The sequence below is a fragment of the Triticum urartu genome, chromosome 7 (assembly GCF_003073215.2).
Source record: "Triticum urartu cultivar G1812 chromosome 7, Tu2.1, whole genome shotgun sequence".
In the NCBI taxonomy this organism is placed as follows: Eukaryota; Viridiplantae; Streptophyta; class Magnoliopsida; order Poales; family Poaceae; genus Triticum; species Triticum urartu.
Genome location: NC_053028.1, coordinates 158081285 through 158097937, shown reverse-complemented (window position 1 = coordinate 158097937; position 16653 = coordinate 158081285). Strand labels below are relative to the sequence as shown.

The window sequence follows — 16653 nt, the reverse complement described above, 5'->3', positions numbered from 1 at the left end:
GTATAAAACGCATGAAGAAGCTCCATGTTGATGGATCTTTGGACTCACTCATTTTTTGAAAGGATTGAGACATGCGAACCATGTTTGTTGGTAGATATGCATGAAGAAACTCCATGCAAATGGACCGTTTGGACTCACTTGATTTTGAATCACTTGAGACATGCAAATCATACCACATGGGCAAGATGACTGAAAGCCTCGTTTTCAGTAAAATGGAACTAGAAAGCAACTTGTTGGAAGTGATACATTTTGATGTGTGCAATCCAATAAGTGCTGAGGCATGTAGTGGATATCGTTATGTTCTTACTTCACAGATGATTTGAGTAGATGTTGAGTATATTTACTTGATGAATCACGAGTCTGAATTATTGAAAGGTTCAAGTAATTTCAGGGTGAAGTTGAAAGATCGTCGTGACAAGAGGATAAAATATCTATGATATGATCATGGAGATGAATATCTGAATTACGAGTTTGGCATAGAATTAAGACATTGTGGAAATTGTTTCACAACTAATACAGCCTGGAACACCATAGTGTGATGGTGTGTCCGAACATCATAACTGCACCCTATTGGATATGATGCATACCATGATGCCTCTTATCGAATTACCACGATAGTTTATGGGTTAGGCATTAAAGACAACCACATTCACTTTAAAAGGGGCACCACATAATTCTGATGAGATGACACCGTATGAACTATGGTTTAGAGAAACCTAAGCTGTCATTTCTTAGAAGTTTGGGGCTGCGACGCTTATGTGAAAAAGTTTCAGGCTGATAAGCTTGAACCCAAAGCGGATAAATGCATCTTCATAGGACACCCAAAACAGTTGGGTATACCTCCTGTCTCAGATCTGAAAGCAATAAGGGATTGTTTCTAGAATCGGGTCCTTTCTCGAGGAAAAGTTTCTCTCGAAAGAATTGAGTGGGAGGATGGTGGAGACTTGATGAGGTTATTGAACCGTCTCTTCAACTAGTGTGTGGCAGGGCACAGGAAGTTGTTCCTGTGGCACCTACACCAATTGAAGTGGAAGCTTATGATAGTGATCATGAAACTTCAGATCAAGTCACTACCAAACCTCGTGGGATGACAAGGATGCGTACTACTTCAGAGTGGTACGTAATCCTGTCTTGGAAGTCATGTTGCTAGACAACAATGAACCTACGAGCTATGGAGAAGCGATGGTGGGCCTGGATTCCAAAATGGCTCGAGGCCATATAATTCGAGAGAGGATCCATATATGAAAACAAAGTGTAGACTTTGGAAGAACTACTTGATGGTCGTAAGACTGTTAGGTACATATGGATTTTAAAAGGAAGACGGACAATGATGGTAAGTATCACCATTAAGAAAGCTCGACTTGTCGTTAAGATGTTTTCCGACAAGTTCAAGGAGTTGACTACGATGAGACTTTCTCACTCGTAGCGATGCTAAGAGTCTGTTGGAATTATATTAGCAATTACTGCATCATTTATGAAATCTTGCAGATAGGATATCAAAACATTGTTTCCTCGACGATTTTTGAGGAAAGGTTGTATGTGATACAACCGGAAGGTTTTGTTAATCCTGAAATATGCTAATAAGTATGCAAAGCTCCAGCAATCCTTCTAAGGACTGGAGTAAGCATCTCGGAGTTGGAATGTATACTTTGATAAGATGATCAAAGTTTTGGGTGTATACAAAGTTTATGAGAAACTTGTATTTCCAAAGAAGTGAGTGGGAGCACTATAGAATTTCTGATAAATATATGTTGACATATTGTTGATCAGAAATGACGTAGAATTTCTGGAAAGCATATAGGGTTATTTGAAAAGTATTTTTCAATGGAAAGCCTCGATTAAGCTAATTGAACATTGAGCATCAAGATCTATAAGGATAGATCAAAATTCTTAATGGTACTTTCAAATGAGCACATACCTTGACATGATCTTGAAGGTGTTCAAGATGGACCAGTCAAAGAAGGAGTTCTTGCCTGAGTTGTAAGGTATGAAGTTAAGACTTAAAGCTCGACCACGGCAGAAGAAAGAGGAAGGACGAAGGTCGTCCCCTATGCTTTTGTCATAGGCTCTATACGGTATGCCATGCTGAGTACCGCACCTGATGTGTGCCTTGCCACATATCTGGCAAGAGGGTACAAAGGTAATCTAGGAGTAGATCACCAGATAGCGGTCTAAATCATCCTTAGAGGAATAAGGATATGTTTCTCGGTTATGGAGGTGATAAAGAGTTCGACGTAAAGAGTTACGTCGATGCAAGATTAACACCTATCCGGATAGCTCTGAGTAGAGATACCGGATATGTATAATGGAGCAACAATTTAGAATAGCTCCAAGTAGAACAGTTATTTGGAATGGCTCCAAATGTAGCTAGTAGTTGCATCTACAAGATGACATAGAAATTTGCGAAGTACATACGGATCTGAATGTTGCAGACCCGTTTACTAAAACCTCTCTCACAAGCAACATGATCAAACCTAGAACTCATTGAGTGTTAATCACATAGTGATGTGAGCTAGACTACTGACTCTAGTAAACTCTTGTGTGTTAGTCACATGGCGATGTGACCTGTGAGTGTTAATCACATGGCGATGTGAACTGGATTATTGACTCTAGTGCAAGTGGGAACTGTTGGAAATATGCCTAGAGGCAATAATAATTGGATTATTTATTATTATATTTCCTTGTTCATGATAATCGTTTATTATCCATGCTAGAATTGTATTGATAGGAACTCAGATACATGTGTGGATACATAGACAACACCATGTCCCTAGTAAGCCTCTAGTTAACTAGCTCGTTGATCAATAGATAGTTACGGTTTCCTGACCATGGACATTGGATGTCGTTGATAACGGGATCACATCATTAGGAGAATGATGTGATGGACAAGACCCAATCCTAAGCCTAGCACAAAGATCGTGTAGTTCGTATGCTAAAGCTTTTCTAATGTCAAGTATCATTTCCTTAGACCATGAGATTGTGCAACTCCCGGATACCGTAGGAGTGCTTTGGGTGTGCCAAACGTCACAACGTAACTGGGTGGCTATAAAGGTACTACGGGTATCTCCGAAAGTGTCTGTTGGGTTGGCACGAATCGAGACTGGGATTTGTCACTCCGTGTGACGGAGAGGTATCTCTGGGGCCCACTCGGCAGGACATCATCATAATGTGCACAATGTGATCAAGGAGTTGATCACGGGATGATGTGTTACAGAACGAGTAAAAGAGACTTGCCGATAACGAGATTGAACAAGGTATCGGGATACCGACGATCGAATCTCGGGCAAGTATCGTACCGATAGACAAAGGGAATTGTATACGGGATTGATTAAGTCCTTGACATCGTGGTTCATCCGATGAGATCATCGTGGAACATGTGGGAGCCAACATGGGTATCCAGATCCCGCTGTTGGTTATTGACCGGAGAACGTCTCAGTCATGTCTGCATGTCTCCCGAACCCGTAGGGTCTACACACTTAAGGTTCGATGACGCTAGGGTTATAAAGGAAGTTTGTATGTGGTTACCGAAGGTAGTTCGGAGTCCCGGATGAGATCCCGGACGTCACGAGGAGTTCCAGAATGGTCCGGAGGTAAAGATTGATATATTGGACGAAGGGTTTTGGAGTCCGGGAGTGTTCCGGAGGTACCGGGTGATGACCAGCATGACCGAAAGGTGTTTCGGAAGCCCCGGCAAGTGTTGGGGGGCTTCATGGGCCAAGGGAAGGGGGTTTGGGGCGCCTTATCTAGGGTTCCCACCTCCTGGCTTGGGGGCCAAGTCACCCAAAGGGGAGATCCCATCTGCCCTGGCCGCCGCCCCCCCTAGGGGAAACCCTAGGGCGCCTCCCCCTCCCCCTTGCCCCTATATATAGTGGAGGTTTTGGGGCTGCCCAACACACGAGATGAGTTCCTCTCCCCGTTGGTGCAGCCCTACCTCTCTTTCTCCTCGTCTCCCGTGGTGCTTGGCGAAGCCCTGCAGGATTGCCACGCTCCTCCACCACCACAACGCCGTTGTGCTGCTGCTGGATGGAGTCTTCCTCAACCTCTCCCTCTCTCCTTGCTGGATCAAGGCATGGGAGATGTCACCGGGCTGTACGTGTGTTGAACGCGGAGGTGCCGTCCGTTCGGCACTAGGATCTCCGGTGATTTGGATCACGACGAGTACGACTCCATCAACCCCGTTCTCTTGAACGCTTCCGCGCGCGATCTACAAGGGTATGTAGATCCACTCCTCCCTCGTTGCTAGATGACTCCATAGATAGATCTTGGTGACACGTAGGAAAATTTTGAATTTATGCTACGGTCCCCAACAGCTCCCACCATGCTGGTTTTGGAAATTATTTTACGTCTACTTGATTTTTCATCAAGGCAACAATTTTACTGAAATAAAAAACGCTGTCCAGAATCCTCAATGCTTCATCAGGCTAGGTACTTTACTGAAAGAAGATGACTAGCATGGCTGGGATTCAGATGGATTTAGCTTGTACCTTTGAGGCCACGACATTGGAGTGCGCTGGGATTCAGATGGAGGCTCTTGGTAACTGTTGGTGTTGTCACAATCTGGGACATTGAGAAAATCTTCCGTGGCTTCATGAACTTGAGATGCAGAACTTGAGTAAGGAGAGTCATTAACACCATAATCCCCTCCACCCCCGCACTCGTCGTCTCCCTCCCCTTCCTCTAGCAATGCCGGATCTGGGACGCCCTCGGCTACGACCGGTTGGGAACAAAAACTGCCCAAGAACAGGAGAAGATGAAGATGATTGAGATGTTAACCACACTTGGAATGAAAGTAGAATCCGACTAATATGTAACAACCAACTTGCTCCAAAATAATGAACTGTGTAGCCTGCATGTTTGACTGTATAACGGCCAGCAAAACAGCAGGCAAAATCTGACTATTAAATGTACTTAAACCAATAGCCGAGTTTATGAGTCCTTGACACAAAACATAATTTGGATCATCGACTGGAACCAAGATAGACAAGCTTTTGACAGCAAACAGCAGAACCCGGTAAGGCTCTTTCTCCTTTATCATGTCAATGTCCATGATAGCGACTGAACCCGTGATGCTCCCGTCATGCTGGTTTTGGAAATAATTTTACGTCTACTTGATTTTTCATCAAGGCAACAAATTTACTGAATTAAAAACGCTGACCAGAATCCTCAAGGCTTCATCAGGCTAGGTGCTTTACTGAAAAAAGATGACTAGCATGGCTGGGATTCAGATGGATTTAGCTTGTACCTTTGAGGCCACGACATTGGAGTGCGCTGGGATTCAGATGGAGGCTCCTTGTAACTGTTGGTGTTGTCACAATCTGGGACATTGAGAAAATCTTCCGTGGCTTCATGAACTTGAGATGCAGAACTTGAGTAAGGAGAGTCATTAACGTCATAATCCCCTCCACCCCCGCACTCGTCGTCTTCCTCCCCTTCCTCTAGCAATGCCGGATCTGGGACGCCCTCGGCTGCGACCGGTTGGGAACAAAAACTGCCCAAGAACAGGAGAAGATGAAGATTTGAGGATTTGCTAGATAATACGAAGCAAGAAGAAGAGGATCTGTGAGAGGAGAAACCTGAAGAGGAGATCCGTGAATGACGCGCAACCGCGATTCATTCTTTTTTTTTTTAGGATCAACCGCGATTCATTCTTGAATCGTAATGGCCTCACGAGATCTGAGATCCAGGGGCGGCTGGCTTGGTGGATGGGCAGCCTGATGAGATTCGAAATTTGAACTACGTCCGGCTTGGTGGATGGGGCAGCCTGGTCACGTCCACGGGGGTAGTGGACGGGGGAAGTAGGCGAGTACGGGCTAGGGTGGAGCGTACATAGGAGCCAGATATGATAGGACATGTATTCGCTTCGTATTCGCCGAGAAAACAGAAATCACCATATCACGGTGGGGCCATGTGGGCCAGGCTCGCGCGGATCACAAGGCGCAGGGACGGCCCCGATACTGGTTGCGCGCGCAATGAGTTAGTAAAGGCCTTATTCGCCATGGCTCGCGCGCTTCGCCTCCAACCGACCATGGCTCGTCTCCTATAGCACCAGTCTCCCGCACCGTCGCCACAGATCAAACCCCAAACCCCTCTTCCCCGCCCCCGACGCGCCGGCACCGGACGCCGCAGCTCCTCCAGGAGCCGCCCGTCGACGGGGAGGCGCTGAGCCGGCGCTCCACTAGCCGAACCCAAGGTAACGAGCCCTCCCTCCTCCCTCCCAAACCTAGCCCGGCCTCTCCGATTCGACCCACATTGGGCGGGTGCCAACTAATTCCTCCCCGCTCTTCCGCGACCCGAGCTGCAGCCATGGAGAGCCCGGGCGGTGGCGCCGAGGCGCGCGCGCGCTCGAGGCAGTACGACTACGGCGCCAACTCCAACCTCGTCGTCAACACCGGCTCGCGCCCCCGCGACGCGCACCACGAGCCCACCGGCGAGCCGCAGACGCTCAGCGGCAGGATCCGCGCGAGGAGCTTCGGCGACCGCGCCGTCCGGACCAGGCCTCCCGGGCTAGAGGAGAAGCGAGGCAGGTCCCGCGGGAAGAAGGCGCGCGACGCGGCCTCCGCCGACCTCCCCCACCGGGACGCCAAGCGCATGCGCCGCGGCTCCGTGCGGCCAGAGGACAGCGTGCTCTCGCTCGCCCACGACGCCCTCTACATGCCCCGGACCAGGGAGACGCGCACCGCCTACGAGGCGCTGCTCAGCGTCATCCAGCGGCAGCTCGGCGGGCAGCCCCTCGACGTGCTTGCGGATGCCGCGGACGAGGTGCTTGCCGCTCTCAAGGACGACAGGGTCTGGAACCCTGACAAGAAGAAGGTGATAGAGAAGCTCATCAACCCTGTCTCGGATCAGATGTTCGGCCAGCTCGTCTCCATTGGGAAGCTCATCACGGATTTCCATGATGCGGCCGGCGATTCTGCCGGTGTGCCTTCTGCTGATGGCACAGACATGCCACTCGATGATGATATTGGCATTACTGTTGAGTTCGAAGATGATGAGGATGAGGAGAGTAACATTTATCAGGTATGCACATCTAGCTTAATCTTCTGTCTACAATTTCTTTGTTGTTTGCCTGACTGAAGCATCTTACATGAACTTACAGGGTTTTCATTTGCTTGTCTTGATCAGGTGCAAGATGAGCTGGATGATGAGAATGAAGATGACCTTGTCGAGTTGAACGTTCCTGGAACTATGCAAACGGATGGTGAGTTGTATGACGATGATATGCAGAGCTGCAACAAGGGTCTGACTTTAGACGTGCAAGATATTGATGCTTACTGGCTTCAGAGGAAGATATCACAAGCATATGAAAATATTGACCCCCAGCATAGCCAGAAGCTTGCCGAGGAGATCTTGAAGGTGATCGCCGAGGGTGATGACAGAGATGTCGAGAATCGGCTTGTCATGCTGCTGGACCACGAGAATTTTGATCTCATTAAATTGCTGCTTCACAACCGACTCAAGATAGTTTGGTGTACCTTCTTAGCCAGGGCTGAAGATCAGGAACAGCGGAAGAAGATAGCCGAAGAGATGATGAGTGACCCAAGATTAGCTCCAATTTTGGAGCAGCTACATTCAACGAGAGCATCTGCAAAGGAGAGGCAGAAGAATCTGGAGAGAAGTATCAGGGATGAGGCTAAGAGGCTCCTCAACAATGACAGTGCTGGTACCGATGGTGCGAGAGATAGTAAGGCAGTTGATCGGTATATCGAAAGTGGATGGTTGAAAGGCCAGAGGCAGTTGCTTGATCTTGATAACCTTTCTTTCCACCAAGGCAGTCTCTTGATGTCCAACAAAAAATGTGAACTTCCTCCAGGATCATTCAGAACCCCTCAGAGGGGTTATGAGGAAGTCCATGTGCCAGCGCTGCGACCTCTGCCATATGAATCTGCAGAGAGGATCGTGAAGATATCTGATATGCCAGAGTGGGCCCGACCAGCTTTTGCTGGGATGACGCAACTTAACAGAGTTCAGAGCAAGGTTTATGATACTGCCCTTTACAAACCAGATAACATCCTTCTCTGTGCTCCAACGGGTGCTGGGAAAACCAATGTGGCTGTGCTTACAATTCTTCAGCAGATTGGTTTGCATATGAAGGATGGTGAATTTGATAATACAAAGTACAAAATTGTCTATGTGGCCCCGATGAAAGCTTTGGTTGCTGAAGTTGTTGGAAATTTGTCAGCGCGGCTGAAGGAGTACAATGTCACTGTTAGTGAGCTAGTGGAGATCAGAACCTGACCAAACAACAGATTGATGAGACACAGATAATTGTCATTACACCTGAGAAATGGGATATTGTCACAAGGAAATCAAGTGATAGAATCTATACTCAAATGGTAAAGCTTCTAATCATTGATGAGATCCATCTACTCCATGATAACAGAGGGCCTGTTCTGGAGAGTATTGTTTCTAGAACAGTACGGCAGATTGAAACGACCAAGGAACATATCCGCCTAGTTGGCCTCTCTGCAACTCTCCCGAATTATGAAGATATTGCGGTATTCTTGCGTTTTCGCTCAGACGGTCTCTTCCATTTTGATAACAGTTACCGACCTTGCCCTCTAGCTCAACAGTACATCGGGATCACAGCGAAGAAGCCACTGCAGAGGTTTCAGTTGATGAATGAGATTTGTTATGAGAAGGTTATGGCTGCTGCTGGTAAGCACCAAGTGCTTATATTTGTGCACTCGAGGAAGGAGACAGCGCAAACTGCTCGTGCCATCAGAGACACTGCATTGGCTAATGACGTGTTGCCTCGCTTTCTGAAGGATGACAGTGCAAGTCAAGAGATCCTTTGTGCTCATGCAGAACTTGTCAAAAGTAGTGACCTTAAAGACCTTTTGCCATATGGGTTTGCTATTCATCATGCTGGGTTGGCAAGGGTAGACCGTGAACTTGTTGAGAAACTTTTTGTTGATAAGCATATACAGGTCCTTATTTCGACAGCCACCCTCGCATGGGGTGTCAATCTACCTGCGCACACTGTTATTATAAAGGGTACCCAGATTTACAATTCAGAAAAGGGCGCTTGGACAGAACTAAGTCCACTGGATGTCATGCAGATGCTTGGTCGTGCAGGCAGGCCTCAGTATGACACACATGGAGAGGGTATAATCTTAACAAGCCACAGTGAATTGCAATACTACCTGTCTCTTATGAATCAACAGCTGCCTATTGAGAGTCAGTTTATATCCAAACTGGCCGATCAGTTAAATGCAGAGATTGTTTTAGGAACTATTCAGAATGCCCAGGTGGCATGCTCGTGGCTTGGATACACTTACCTCTACATCCGGATGCTCCGGAATCCAACATTGTATGGCCTACCTGAAGATATCATGGAGAGAGACAGAACACTAGATGAAAGGAGAGCCGACGTGGTAAGCACATGCCAAACTTATGTTCTGTTTTTTAAGGTTCATAGTAATTACATGTCTATTTTCTTTATCCAGCATTGTGCTGGCTATTGTGCTTGAATATATCCCCAAATTGCATGTTGTATTGCCACCTGTTTCTTAGGTTTTTTCTAAGCTGTTTCTGAATATGTTTGTGGCCTCTCTAAATCCTAGTGTCGAACGGTTGTTGAGCATAAGGGTGTGTTTGGTTTGCTAGCTCACCTAGCTTAGCTTGGCCAGGTTAACCTAGCCCGCTTCGGCTAGAGTCGTCAAAAGCAAGACTCTGTGTTTGGAAAGACGCAAAATAGAATCACTAACTGCCAAATAGCCCATGATCGTATTTTTTGCCACTGCGGGAGAGCCGAATTGGCTCACCTCCACCGGCAAGCTTTTTCTGGCGGTTAAAGGCTAAATTGCCATCATATGCTAGCTTTATTATCCTAACAAAATGAGTATCCTTGCCAGGCAACGCTAGGAGCTGCCCTTGCCTAAGATCCAAACGCACCCTAAATGATCTCTCCTGAAAATTTTCCTGGGTACAATGAAATGTTACGTTCATACAACACTATGTTTTCAATGGAATGTAGCAAGTCGTCCTTGGGCCATTAGAGATACTAAATTGGCATGAAGTTATTTCCCATGTAGTGAAATGGCTACATCAAATTATACAGTAGCATCATAGTAAAAGGTATGACTTATAATTGGATGCTGCCCCTGGGAACAGCAAAAAGGCGCCTCTGCTTGCGTGGTTCATATTTTGTTCTGCTGTCTCTTTGGAGCAGAGTCTTGTCACTAGAAGTGTTCGTAGAGTAGCAAAGAAACTCGGTTAATTGAAGTAGTCAACTAGCAATCTTGATACTAGTGCAAAGCTGTAGGGAAGTGTTACATCCATATATTCGTAAGATGATGCATGCTTGTGCTTTAATATTGTTCATTGTACCTCCTAGGAGGATTGTAACATAAACTCTATCTTCTCAATACAAAGAAGCACAAGAATCTCTTTGCGTTTTCTCAAGAAAAAAAATATTGTTCTCGTGTTCCACTGCTGATTCCTGTACTTCTGTGCTGCTGCAGGTACACTCAGCTGCAAATCTGTTGGATAGGAACAATTTGATAAAGTATGATAAGAGAACTGGATACTTTCAGGCTACTGACCTGGGGAGGATTTCTAGTTATTACTATATTAGTCACAGGACTATTTCAACTTACAACGAGTACCTGAAGCCTACCATGGGTTATATTGAGCTGTGCCAATTGTTCTCTCTTAGTGAAGAATTTAAGTATGTTAGTGTCAGAAAAGATGAGAAGATGGAGCTGGAAAAGCTTTTGGATCGTGTGCCAATTCCTGTGAAAGAGAGCTTGGAGGAGCCCAGCACAAAGATCAATGTTCTGCTGCAAGCATATATTTCTGGGCTTAAGCTAGAGGGTCTCTCCCTTGGCTCTGATATGGTCTATATCAAACAGGTAACATGTTCCCTCTTCTGAATGCAGCTCCTGATTTGAATTGCTTGCTTATTTAGTTATTGTTCTTACATATTTTTTTTTATTCTCCATGATGCAGAGTGCTGGTCGCCTCTCACGAGCAATATTTGAGATAGTTTTGAAGAGAGGATGGTCTCAACTAGCAGAGAAGGCTCTGAATCTTTGCACGATGATTGATAAGCAGATGTGGAGTGTCCAAAATCCTTTGCGCCAGTTTCCTGGCATTCCAAATGAAATCCTGATGAAACTGGAGAAAAAGGAATTGGCTTGGGAGAGGTATTTTGACCTATCATCACAGGAAATCGGCGAGCTGATCCGTTATCCCAAGATGGGGAGGCGTTTACACCAGTGCATCCACCAGTTACCAAAGTTGAACCTTTCAGCCCATGTTCAACCTATTACTCGTACAGTTTTGGGTTTTGAGCTGACTCTTTTTTTTCGAATTCGAAAAGGGGGATCTCCCCGGCCTCTGCATCAAAACGATGCATACGGCCATCTTATTAACCAAATAACAAAAGGTACCAACAAGGTTCCAAAGTCTCGAGCCAAACAAAAAGCCAAGAAAAAGCAGCTCACACAGAGCAAAGACGGCTAGATACACAAACTAGCCCGAAAAAGATGCCACAACCGGCTGGCTAAAAATAGATAGGGAACTAATTGCCTATCCTATTACATGACGCATCCAAACCGGTTGAAGATATCCCGAGCTACCATCTCCCAACGGATAGATCCAGTAACCAAAAGCTCCCTGGCCTCCATCAGAGTGAGTAGCGACCATGAACGGATCAGTGCCGTAGCTCGGAAAAATAACCTACAAAAAATGAATCCGTGAGTTCTGTTAAAAACCTAAAGTCATTTCTGCAATTCCAGATAGTCCATAACAAAGGCGCAAACTCCAACCCGAAGATGTCTTGCTAATGCAGGCTCAACCCCATTAAGCCATGTCCCAAATAATAAAGCATTGACCGAAGTCGGTGGAGTAATATTGAAAGCAATATAGACCGTCCGCCAAAGAACTTTGGCCAACGGGCAATCAAAGAATAGTTGTTTAATCGTCTCATCCCGATCACAGAAACTACACCTAGTAGGTCCTGTCCAATTGCGCTTAATCAAGTTGTCCTTTGTCAGAATAATTTGTTTATGGACAAACCACATAAACACTTTAATTTTTAAAGGAACTTTGACAGCCCAAACATACTTGGAAGTTGGAATAGCATTCGAATTAATAACATCAATATACATTGATTTAACTGTAAATACTCCAGATCTAGTCAACTTCCAGCGCAATATATCGGGTTGGTCAGACAGTTGAACCTCATCAGTCTCCTAACTAGATGGAGCCACTGTTCGAAACGATTGCCCGCTAGCGACCGCCGAAACTGAATATTAAGGGGAACAGATTGGAATACCGTTGCCACAAACACGTCGTGTCGTTGAGCAATCCGATATAAAGACGGATATTGAATGGCCAAAGGTGATTCACCAAGCCAAGTATCCTCCCAGAAACGTGTAGTCGTACCGTTTCCAATAACAAATTTCGTCCTATTGAACATAGATTGTTTGACTTTCATTAGTCCTTTCCAGAAAGGCGAATCAGTCGGCCTAACTGCGACCTGGGACAATGTTTTAGTCTGGAGGTACTTGCTGCGTAGGATCTGCGCCCACATGGCCTCAGTCCCGGAAGACAGTTTCCACAACCACTTACTAAGAAGGCATCTGTTCTTAACTTCGAGATTTTCAATACCAAGACCCCCTTGGTCTTTCGGTCTACAGATGATGTCCCATTTAGCAAGCCGGTATTCTGACTCTAACAGCTGATTTCCAGTGGGATGATAAGATACATGGATATGTTGAACCTTTTTGGATTCTAGTCGAGGACAATGACAGCGAGTGCATTCTTCACCATGAATACTTCATGCTTAAGAAACAATGGCTGAATGAAGATCATACACTTAATTTCACAGTGCCAATATATGAGCAACTGCCCCCTCTGTACTTTATACATGTCGTATCTGACAAGTGGCTTGGATCTCGGACAATTCTTCCAGTCTCATTTAGGCACTTGGTTCTTCCAGACAAACATGCTCCACCAACCGAATTGCTTGATCTGCAACCACTACCTGTTACCGCACTGAGGAATGCACGATATGAAGGCCTTTATAGTGCCTGGAAACATTTCAACCCCATTCAGACTCAAGTGTTCAGTGTCTTGTATAACAGTGATGATAGTGTTTTGGTTGCTGCGCCAACAGGCAGCGGGAAGACCATATGTGCGGAGTTTGCGATACTAAGGAACCATCAAAAGGCAGTATCTGGTGAAAACAACATGCAAATTGTGCATATAGCGCCTATTGAAGCTCTGGCGAAAGAAAGATACAGGGACTGGGAGATGAAATTTGGAGAATTCGCCTGTGTAGTTGAGCTAACTGGTGAAACTGCACGTGATTTGAAGCTTCTTGATAAAGGGGAGATTATTATTAGCACTCCTGAGAAGTGGGATTCACTCTCACGCCGGTGGAAACAGAGGAAACACATCCAACAGGTCAGCTTATTCATTGTCGATGAGCTTCACCTAATTGGATCTGAGAAGGGACATGTTTTGGATATCATTGTATCAAGGATGAGGCGTATTGCAAATCATACCTGCAGCAACATCCGGATCGTAGCGCTTTCAGCATCACTTGCGAATGCTAAAGATCTCGGAGAGTGGATTGGTGCCACCTCTCATGGCCTTTTCAATTTCCCTCCAGCAGTGCGGCCGGTACCTTTAGAAACACACATTCAGGGTATGGACATAGCAAACTTTGAGGCAAGGATGCAAGCAATGGCAAAGCCTACGTACAATGCTATCAGACAGTATGCAAAGCATGGTAAGCCTGCCCTGGTATTTGTACCAGCAATGAAGCATGCAAGGTTTACTGCGTTGAACTTGTGCACATACTCAAATGCTGAAGGTTGTGGAACACCTTTCCTTCTTGGGTCAGAAGATGAGATGGATACGTACACGAGAGGTGTCAATGAAGAAACGCTTGTAAATACGCTGAAATGTGGTGTAGGCTACTTGCATGAGGCTCTAAGTGATCTTGATCAGGAAGTTGTGACTCAGCTGTTCCTTTGTGGGAAGATCCAAGTGTGTGTCGTGAGCAGCACAATGTGCTGGGGAAGATCACTGCCTTCCCATTTGGTTGTTGTGATGGGAACACAGTATTCTGATGGGTGGGGCAGTGTCACTGACTATCCAGTCAGTGATCTGCTACAAATGATGGGTCATGCCAGCAGGCCTCTTCAAGATAACTCAGGGAAATGTGTTATATTGTGCCATGCACCTCGCAAGGAATACCACAGGAAGTTCCTTTCAGAGGCCTTCCCTGTTGAGAGCCATCTTCACCATAATTTGCATGATCATATGAATGCTGAAGTTGTTTGTGGTGTTGTAGAAAACAAGCAAGCTGCTGTGGATTATCTTACTTGGACTTTCATGTACCGGAGGCTGACCAAGAACCCTAACTACTACAATCTGCAGGGAACAGGTCACAGGCATGTGTCTGATCATCTTTCTGAGCTAGTGGAGACAGTATTGGACGACCTTGAGTCAAGCAAGTGTGTGGTTATAGAAGAGGATACGTTTCTGAAGCCCCTCAACCTTGGTCTCATAGCCTCGTACTACTACATCAGCTACAAGACTATCGAACGGTTCAGTTCAATGATAACCCAGAAGACTAAGATCAAAGGTCTCCTGGAGATTCTAGCTTCTGTATCAGAATATGCAGAGCTTCCAAGTTGCCGAGGTGAGGAAGAATCCATTGAGACGCTAGTTCGTCACCAGAGATTTTCTGCTGAGAATTCTAAGAATGATGATGTACACATCAAGGCGAACGCGCTGCTGCAAGCACATTTCTCGAGGCAAACGGTTGTAGGGAACCTGGCAGCCGACCAACGGGAGATACTCCTTCCTGCACCTAGATTGATCAAGTCATTGGTTGATGTTATCTCCAGCAATGGATGACTCAGCCTGGCTCTTAAGGCAATGGAGCTTAGTCAGATGGTGACACAAGGCATGTGGGATCGTGATTCTGTGCTGCTTCAACTCCCCCACTTCACCAAGGAATTAACTGGGAGATGCCAGGAAAATGGCATTGATAACATCTTTGATCTTGCTGAGATGAGCGCAGACAAGATGCAGAATCTGCTGCAGTTACCAAACTCTCAGCTTAAGGACATCATCGGATTCATCAAACGGTTCCCGGATATCGAAATGGCATATGAAGTCCTTGAAGGTGATGATATTAGAGCCAGTGGCAATGTAACTTTGCAGGTTACTCTAGAGCGTGACATGACGAACTTGCCTTCTGAGGTTGGGCCAGTTAATGCCCCGAGGTATCCTAAGCCCAGGCAGGAAGGCTGGTGGCTCGTGATTGGTGATAGCTCCAGCGACCAGTTGCTGGCAATCAAGTGGGTTGCAGTGCTGCAGAGGGCTCGCCTGAAGCTTGAGTTCATCGCTCCCGCAGAAGCAGGGAAGAAGGATTTCATGGTTTTTTTGATGTCAGATTCCTATCTGGGCATTGATCAGGAATACGTGTTCACTGTGAACGTGAAGGATGCCGGAGGGGATTGATCCGAAGAGAAGTAGTTGCTCAGGTAACGTCTGATGCTGAGTTTCTTGTATGCACTGCTATTCCTGGAGAATGCAAGCCAAACGGCTCAATACTTGCACCCCCAGATCTATATTCTTGCATGTCATGGTGTTGCTTCTTGGTCTGTTAGGGTTGTCTGTGATATGAAGTGGATATACTAGAACAGATTTATGAACATAAAACCTGAATCATGTATATTTTTGAACTGTTAAAACCTGAATGATAGTGCATGGATATAGTGTTTTGGTGCTGTTGGATGAGCAATGTATGTGTTTGATACATGGCGTCTGCACTCTATAGTGTTGCCATTTCCCACAACTCTCTGAACGAACAGGCCTCGCGAATTGTATAACTATGGTCTATGCTACGGCTTGATGCTCTCTTATTTTTGAACAGGTTAACAAGGATCTGAGGTGCAGCGGGTGTCTAAAATAGTGATGAGCTACTAGTTAAGTGATCGACTGCTTCTTTTTTCCGAAAATTGCCAACTATTTTCTCTCTCCAAAAGTAGTCACCTCTTTATTTTGGATATATATAGCAGAATGCACACAGTGTGGAGTTAAGTCAACAGTCAAGAGGGAGTGCCACTGGTACAAATGCCCTTTTTGTTTTTTCTAAGTATCAACTCTGGTAAGTTTATCTAATGGTCATGAAAATTTCGAAAGAAAATTGGTACATAATGTCAAAGGTTAACTCAATGCAATGGGAAAAATAAAAACTATCAAAATCTACTGAAACTGGAATCTGAAATAAGAAGACGAATGCACAACTGAATCTTGTCAATTTTCTCTTATGTTCATATTGGTTTTAGCTGAATTTATGCAGGGATTCTTAACTGTATTACACTAGCCAATCTTTTCTAGAATGTTTCATTGTTGCTAGAATACAGAATACACTACTAGCTGTCTTTTATAGAATGTTTGAAAGTATTCTCCATTTTTTTGGAATTTGGAAGTACTTAATTCATCGCAAAATGTAAGGCCGTTCATGCATGTCAAAATTTAGGTTTGACCAGCAAGTGATACAGAAAGGATGTTGTTGGAATAGCTAATATCACTTGTGTGTCAACTCAATTATCTAATTTTTTGGGTCAAAACTAAGTCTTGCGATATGTAAGCGCCTCACGGTTTGGAACGGAGAAAGTACTT

The 16653-nt window shown here is 45.4% G+C and overlaps 1 pseudogene; it reads left to right on the top strand.

Annotated features, from left to right (window-relative positions):
• Window positions 1-6035: 6035 nt before the first annotated feature.
• Window positions 6036-16056, top strand: LOC125525359 (annotated as a pseudogene).
• Window positions 16057-16653: the final 597 nt, after the last annotated feature.